The 8,584-nt window shown below is 54.8% G+C and overlaps 1 pseudogene; it reads left to right on the forward strand.

Annotated features, from left to right (window-relative positions):
• Window positions 1-716: 716 nt before the first annotated feature.
• Window positions 717-7,630, forward strand: LOC144276286 (C-type lectin domain family 2 member B-like; annotated as a pseudogene).
• The last annotated feature ends 954 nt before the right edge of the window (window positions 7,631-8,584 follow it).

The raw sequence follows: 8,584 nt of genomic DNA on the forward strand, positions 1-8,584 counted from the left end.
TCCGAAGGGGGGGCGGGGCTTGGGCGGTGCCTGGGGACCGTGTGGGGAGGGCAGTGCAGTGGCAGGGGCCGGTCCTTGGCCGAAGGGCTGGGACTCTGGGTCAAAGGGCGGTGATTCGGGGGGCAGGCCCCGAGCCGAAGAGTGGGGGGTGGGTTCGGGAGAGTCCCCCCTGGAAGGGAAAGGAGGGGCTGGGCAGAGGAGCGCTGGACACTGGTTCAAGTCCCGCCCTCCAAGGAGGGGCTGGGCCAGGGACAAGGCTGTTTCGAGCCCCAGCCCCTCCCCTTCTGATATCCGACCCACACTTACTTCTAGGAGGATTGTGTGTGTGAGGAGGGTCTTCTCCACCACCCCCCAGCTGGGTGCCTGTCACGGGTGGGAGGGGCCCGTAGGACATCAGGTCTCTGAGGCCCTGGGGGCGGAGGGGCCGATGAGAGTTAAGGGGTTTTAATCATCATGGCACCTCCTTTGGCAGGGGGTTGGGCTGCTGGGCAGGGAACAAGAAACCACAAATGGCCTCCCCCACCACTGACCTGTCCTGCTTGGTCCGTCTCGGGTTCAGATCGGCTGGAGAGCTTGGAGCAGGGACGGGGAGCCAGGGCCAGGACCTGCGCCTCGGCTTTGCTGCTGCCAAATCGGACTCACTCAGACCGAGAGGAGCCGACCCCAGCCCAGCACCTGTTGCAGCGTCTGTGGCCTGAGTGTCGCTGAGAGAGACGATGGGGCCAGCAGCTAGGGCTGCTGAGAGCGAAGAGCCGCTGCAGGAGTTGTGTGTTAATGGCAATGGACACCGGGAGACTGGAGGGAACCCAGGTAATGGGGAATCTCTGCCTGGGAGCAGGCTGCAGAGAGACACTGAGACTGCCTGGGGTGCTGGAAGGGGGCGTGGCCCTCCCACTTTTTGTCACTGGCCCTGCCCCTCCCCGTTCTCTTCCCCCTGAGGTCCCCCCCACCCCGCCTCTGGCAGGCAGCTGGAGTCCAAGCAGTTGCAGGGAGCCGTGGATGACCCTCCACTTGCCTGGGGTGGGGGGCCAAGAGCAGCCCCTGGTCCATATCCCTCCCCACAGGCTTCCGGCCCAGAGCAGGGGGAGGGTCTGTAGTTCCCCACAGCTGCGGCTCTTACCATGGCCCGGCTGCTGCTCTGAGGCCCTGCTACCCAGCCAGAGCCGGATCTTGGTAACAGCCCCAGGGTAGCTCTAGGGAGACATGGACCCTCCATCTGCCCTTGGTGGGGGGGTCTGCCTGACCCTCTGGGCTCCCCTCCCAGAGCGTCTGAGGGAAGGAGCAATCGACAGAACGGTGCATGTTCCAGGGCAGCTCCAGCCCCGCTGCTGTCAGTGAGACGTGTCCTCCCAGCCCTGCCTGACGGGTCTGTCTGTTTCAGACCCTCCTTGGAACTGCCAGAAAAGCCCAGCCTGTGGAGTTGTGGTTGCACTGATAGTTGTATCGTCTCCTTTGATCGCTGCCATCATTGCTCTGGCAGGTGAGTTTCCAGCTCCCGCCCCGCTCCCTTCCCCTCCATCTACGATCTCCGTGCATCCCATTCCCCGTGACCTGCCACGGTCCCTCTCTCCTCCCGGCCTGTCTGGCTTCTGCCCCTGGGACAGAGGATTCCTGGGGGATCTTCCTCACCGACCTTCCTCCTGCTCCCTCCCAGACCCCGGCACCTGGGCACTCTCTGTGTGGGGACGATCTGACTGACATTAGCCCCCCAGCCCATCTCTGAGCACTTTGGACCCAAGTCACCTTTGCCATGCGCCATGAAACAGTCCCTGTCCAGGGTGTCCAATGGGACAGGATGCAGCGCATCCCTGAGCCCTTTGCCTTCCCTGTGTTGCTCTGAGGTTACCAGCCTGGCCTTCCTGGATCTTCAGGTCACGCCTGTGGCCGGGCGGCAGGTGCTGCCGTGTTATTGAAATGAGCCGTAGAAGTCAGTCTAGACCCCTCCACCAGCGCAGTGTGGAAACCCCCCAATCGCTGAGCGTGGCCATGAAGGGTCCCTTAGCACCATTCACTCCCCTCGGATGCACAGACGGCGTGTGCTCGTGCAGAGGGCGTCTGTTTGCCGTGAACATGAACCCTGCTGTATCCCCCCGTCGTCTGGGGCAGGGGGTGCTGGAGGCTGTCGGGGGTGGGATTTCTCTACTGCCCTGGGATCTGATCACTGGGCCCCAGGAGGGTTTAGCAGCTGGCAGAGGGGATTGAATCCAGCTCTGTCTGCATTAGGAATCCTCTGTGCCGATGTCATGACATCCGTGCAGTTGAATTGGTGCAAACCGCTAAAGCAGACACACTGCACTGGTGCACAAAGGAGCTTTCCTTGGTGCAGTTCGCTGCAGGAAGTTACCAGAGCGAGCCGCACTGCTCCAGCGCATCTCCAGGAGGTGTTTGCCCTGATGTCACTGCGTCACTGTGATTATACCGGTGCAGATTGCTCTGATACAGATGGGCCCTGAATCCCAGCTCCCTGCTGTAATGGCAGGCTGTTGCAATGGGCAGCATTGGCTCTCACTGTGTAAGGTGGGAATCTGTGAGTTTAGGGTTGGTTACACACCTGCAGGTGCAGGGAGCTCTGCAGAACATGTGGCATCTGACCTGGAGATGGATGTTGGAGACAGCCTGTGCCATCAACTGTTAGTCACTGACTTCTCTGCTCAGTTCAGTAGGGGAGGGGTGTGGGCTACCGTGCACTGGACAGTTAAATCTACAGGGTCAGACATGCCTTGTGCGTGAGGTGAACACATGCTCGTTTTCTGATCACCGCTGCCACGTTTCCTAACTCTTCCCGACTCAGAGTGTCTGTTCCTCGCTGAGCGCCAGCCACATGAGAAGGCTTGAAAACCAGCTACCGAGTTACTGTGGTGCAAAGAAAAGTGATGTGCTCAAAAACATCTGGAGGGGTTTGAGTCCGACTCCTCTCAACTAGACAGGTCTTTCAAATCCTCTTTGGTGTCACTTATGGGTGACCCCACTGCTGCTCTTTCATGGCTCTGAAAGGGTTACACTGCTGTGAGGGCTTCCAGAAAGTGCCTTTCTTGCTGCTGTGTTTGGGGAGAGAAAAGTCCGCAGGTAGGAGGTGAATAAATTTACATCATTCCTGGCCCACAGTGCAACAGGTCGCTTCCGGTTGTTGTGGTTTCTGGCGCCCCCTTGTGGCTTTCATGTCCCTGCGTGAAAGTTCCAAAGTTCTTCTCAGTTGTTCACCTGCTGTTTGTTGCGAGGTTGAAGGTCCAGCTGTTGATCTTGTGCCTGGGGTGAAATGCTCTGAGCTGTGTCAGTCCCTCGCAGGCTGGGAGTGTCCCTGGAATCCTTCTTGCCGGGCAAATTTACAGTGACAAACGTCTCCCTCCCCCTGCGTCTGATTGCCATGGTCCAGCCCCAGCTGGGGGTCCCAATGGGCTTGGCAAGCCGGTCAACTGACTGCCTGTTTGGCCACAGTCAAATACTCCAGCGAGAGCCCTGGGGGTAGGAGGCAGCCTGCCTTTCGGATTGCGTCTTGGAGCCTCACTTGTGTTTTCCGGAACCTGGTTTCATTGTTTTGCCTTTTTTTTCTGAGCTAAAATAACTCAGTGAAGTACATTTTTTTTAAAGAATGAGGTAGATCCGTATCTATCGAAAGCTAAACCTACTGGAGAGAATGACGTCTTGCTCTTTTTTGTTCCTGGCGGGAGGTAACCAATTCTGATAAATTGGTATTTTAAAATATCTGACCACTCTTTGACAGATTTGACTGGTCAGTTGACCAATTTTTGTACCAGTCAAATGCCCAATTCTAGGTGTAACACTTACCCTCCATGTGACTGTCTCATTCTCAGTGCTGACATCTCAGCTTTCATCAGCTGATCGGTGCCCCCCTGCTGGCCCCTAGTGCCCAGACGGCTGGATGGGATACCAAGGGAAATGCTACTATTTCTCAAAGATGAAGGGAGCTGGATTGACAGCCGGAGCCGCTGCTCTGCCCCGGGTGCCTCCCTGGCTGGGATCGACAGTGAGCAGGAAATGGTGAGAGACTCTCGAATTGCCATACACTGATCTTGGCACAGTGGTGGCTGCTGCAGTAGGACCTGGGCTCTGCCCCGTGGGGTGAGGAGCAGCTCTGAGCCCTCCCGTGCTGGGAGGCCAGAGTGAATGAACTTCCAGCTGCTGAACGCCAGCCCTGGCTGGGCCCAGGGCCCTACTGTCTGTGTGTGATCACAGGGATTGTCCATTCTCAGCTGCCCCCCTCCCCAAATAGGGAGACAGCTTCTGTCTAGGGCAGGGCTGGCTCAGGCATCTCCTGGCCTGCTGGCTGCTGGAGTGGGACCGAGAACCCAGCCAGTGCTCCTGTTGTGGGGATGGGAAAGGAGCAGCCAGCCGAGGAGGCGGGGGAGGAGGGGATCCTCTCAGACTGACTTCAGCTTGACTCGCTCCCTCCTCCTGCCTTGCTGTGGTGAGCGGGGGCTGATCTGTGAGAAGAGAGGTCTCTGCAGAGAGCTCAGACCCAGCAGCTGCCCCCAGCCCAGGGGGACTTGGGGTGTGGGTGACTGGGAGCACAGGGGTGGGGCTGCTCTGTGCAGGGGGAGGGTTAATACTGCCTGGGTGATCTTGTACTTTGCAAAAGGCAGGGGAACACCCCCCCCCCAAAAAAAAAATAAACTGAGCACTCTTCAATATGGGGGGAGGGATAGCTCAGTGGTTTGAGCATTGGCCTGCTAAACCCAGGGTTGTGAGTTCAGTTCTTGAGGGGGCCATTTAGGGATATGGGGCAAAAATCTGTTGGATGACTTAATTGGGGATGGGGGTGGGACTAGAAGATCTCCTGAGGTCCCTTCCAACCCTGATACTCTATGAATATGAGACTGGGATTCTCTGCGGCACAGAGCCCTGGAGGGGTGGGGGTGGGGAAGCACCGGAGCTGGGGCTGATACCTGCTGTCCCTCGGCTTTCTTGAAAGCGTTCCTGCTGCGCCATAAGGGTGTCCAGGACCACTGGATTGGCCTCCGGAGGGAACAGGGTCAGCCCTGGAAATGGACCAACGACAGCAAATTCAACCACCTGTGAGTCTCTCTCACCCCTCTGTACTAATTCCCTGGGCTTGGGATTCTGGTGTCTGAGCTGTTTGAGTTCAGGTAGATCCACCATTCAGTGCTAGTGAAACAACCAGACACAACCCTGGTCCGTTCGCGTCCTGCGTGTATCGGAGAGCGATGGGAGCCGGCATGTCCCTGAACTCTCGGCTCCTCCCCGCAGCACGGTGCTGGGCCGGAGACAGAGCCCGCCATAGCCAGAGGTGCCCTCGCAGCGCGCTGGGATTTCAGCTGGGACACTCGCTGTTCTCCCCCAGCCCTCTTCAGCAAGGTCCCTGGGGTGTCTGACCTCCCCTGCGGAAAGGAGGCAGCAGGGAGCTCAGGTTAACAGTGGCTGCTAGAGAGGGCAGCATGTTGAGCACTGCATTGCAGGTGCAGGTCCCTCTGGGGATTGCAGCCGGCAGGTTTGAGTGACTTGGCTGGTGAGGCCTCTGAATCCGCAACAAGGCACGGATGTTAAAGGAGCCTGCGGTTCACAGGTGCTGGACACCTGGGGCTCCCACGGGAACGTGGTACAGTAGTGATGGCTGCCCAGCCAACACCCCGCGATGGGTTTCAGTGGGCTCCAAGTGTGATCACAAAACCAGCGCTGCTTGAACCCTGGGACTTCAGGACTAGAAGCATGAGCCTCTGCCATAGGAGCGAAAGAATCCACTTCTTTAACTGAACCCCCCCCCCCATTGATAAAGCTCTTTTGCAGGCCAGCCATTAGAGGGGGATGGAGACCCCCCCACTTCTCTGGTCTGGGTTACTTCAGTACTTTGAAAAATCAGGCTCTTTTGGCGCTGGGTCAGGGCTCCCCAATGGATAGTCCCCATTCTGCTGTATTGGACCCAACCTTTGGATCCCACCTGCTTCCAGCCTCACTGGGTCTGAAGAGCTACCAGACACTGTCCTGAGTTCGGGCCTCTGTGGCACTCTCCTGGGGTACAGACTCCCTGTCTGGTATGCTCCTTAGGATGTGGGACCCTGCAGATCAGCTGCTGTAGGATCCAAAACCAGTGCTGAACCCTCCCAAATCTCCCGAGAGTCATGTTGTCCCTAGAGCTCCACCCTCCACACCAGATGAACTCTGGGAGAGTCACGTGAGGGTTACAAACAAGGAACACATGCTTTCACAAAGGAACTTCTTCAACACTCTCTTTTTCCCCCATCCCCAATGGAAAGCTCAAGAGTTATAGATCAACAGAAAGGAAACCCCTGAATGCAATTTCTTCTTTCAGTGTCATCTTGGTTCTGCTCCGTGTGTTTCAAGGAGGCGAGATCCCTCCTGTCCCCCGCTTTTCCTGCTCAGTCGTCTGGTTCTGGTGATGGTCTGCCCCTCTTGTTAGAGGGCCGGTCCCTTTTGACAATCAGTCTAACAAATTCTCTCTGTCCTGCTGGGGACTGTCCATTCTCCAGCACCCCTGTGGGCTGCTCAGCCTAGAGGGTCAGGAACAGTCAGCGGTTCTGCAAAGCCCCCGCTGTCCTGAGCTCTGCTCCTGAGGGGCTAGGAGAGTAGCTGCTCCGCACACAGGCCTGCACTGTGGAGAACGGCTCCCCTGGCTGGGACTGGTGTGAAATGCCCGGCCTCTGCCTGACTGCAGCTCCCTGGCTTCTGTGTTGCAGGTTTCACTTAAGAGGAGGAGGTGACTGCACATATCTGAACGACCAGAAAGGGGTCAGCAGCTCACGGTGCTACATGGGAAGACGGTGGATCTGTAGCAAACCTGAGATGTATGTGATGGTGTCATAAATATAAAGGGAAGGGTACACACCTTTAAAATCCCTCCTGGCCAGAGGAAAAATCCTTTCACCTGTAAAGGGTTAAGAGGCTAGGATAACCTCGCTGGCACCTGACCAAAATGACCAATGAGGACACAAGATACTTTCAAAAGCTGGAAAGAGGGAGAACATCAAAGGGGTCTGTGTCTGTCTGGGTGAGGCTTTTCCCAGGGACAGAACAGGAATGGAGTCTTAGAACTTAGTAAGTAATCTAGCTAGATATGCGTTAGCTTATGATTTCTTTAAATGGCTGATAAAATAAGTTGTGCTGAATAGAATGAATATTCCTGTCTGTGTGTCTTTTTGTAACCTAAGGTTTTGCCTAGAGGGGTTCTCTATGTTTTGAATCTAATTATCCTGTAAGGTATTTACCGTCCTGATCTTACAGAGGTGATCCTTTTCTTTTTACTGTTTCTTCTATTAAAATATTTCTTTTCAAGAACTGAATGCTTTTTTCATTGTCCTAAGATCCAAGGGCTTGGGTCTGTGGTCACCTATGCAAATTGGTGAGGATTTTTACCAAACCTCCCCCAGGAAGTGGGGTGCAAGGTTTTGGGGAGGATTTTGGGGGGAAAAACGTTTCCAAACAACACTTTCCCAGAAACCCGGTTAAACGTTTGGTGGTGGCAGTGGAAGTCCAAGGGTCAAATAGTTTGTACCTTGGGGAAGTTTTAACCTAAGCTGGTAAAGTAAGCTTAAGAGGTTTTCATGCAGGTCCCCACATTTGTACCCTAGAGTTCAAAGCGGGGAAGGAACCTTGACAGATGGGAAAAGAGACTGCACTCGAAAGGGGCTCGAAATGAGACTCCTAGAAGTGACACTTACACAACTCACACCTACTTGAACGAGCCAAGATCTCAAAATCAGGCAGTGGGGCCCTCAAGCAATAAGTGTGTCTCATTTAAACTCCGTATGTGCCTTCTGCTTTTGAACCTTTTAAACTCAGGGTCACGTTGTCAAGCTTTTCTCTACAGCTGAGAGAGAGTGATCTCATGAGAAGGAGTCTTACTTCATTTCCCCAGCATGTGGCTAAGGGAAGGCCTTGTTCCTTTAGACTCCAGAACAGCATTTCTCAAATGCAGTCACCAGCTGATTGTTTGCAGCCACAAGAGCCTCCAAAGTGCCCCAACAATCGCTCAGATGTTAAGTATTAAAGGTGTCTTCTAAATGCCATAAATCCTAGTGCGCGCTCCCTTTTAAATAGTACCATGCTGGCAGAGCTGAGCTACATAGGTGTGGTTTTCTTTCAAGTCACAAAGTGTATTCTTTGGCTAAGAACATAAGAACGGCCATACTGGGTCAGAGCAAAGGTCCATCCAGCCCAGTATCCTGTCTGCCAACAGCGGCCAACACCAGGTGCCCCAGAGGGAGTGAACCTAACAGGCAATGATCAAGTGATCTGTCTCCCGCCATCCATCTCCACCCTCTGACAAACAGAGGCTAGGGACACCATTCCTTACCCATCCTAGCTAATAGCCATTCATGGACTTAACTTCCATGAATTTATCCAGTTCTCCTTTAAACCCTGTTATAGTCCTAGCCTTCACAACCTCCTCAGGCAAGGAGTTCCACAGGTTGACTATGCACTGTGTGAGGAAGAACTTCCTTTTATTTGTTTTAAACCTGGTGCCCATTAATTTCATTTGGCGGCCCCTAATTCTTGTGTTATGGGAACAAGTAAATAGCTTTTCCTTAGTCACTTTCTCTGTACCACTCATGATTTTATAGACCTCTAACCACTGTGTTTACATCTCATG

Source organism: Eretmochelys imbricata, chromosome 16, assembly GCF_965152235.1.
Source record: "Eretmochelys imbricata isolate rEreImb1 chromosome 16, rEreImb1.hap1, whole genome shotgun sequence".
In the NCBI taxonomy this organism is placed as follows: domain Eukaryota; kingdom Metazoa; phylum Chordata; order Testudines; family Cheloniidae; genus Eretmochelys; species Eretmochelys imbricata.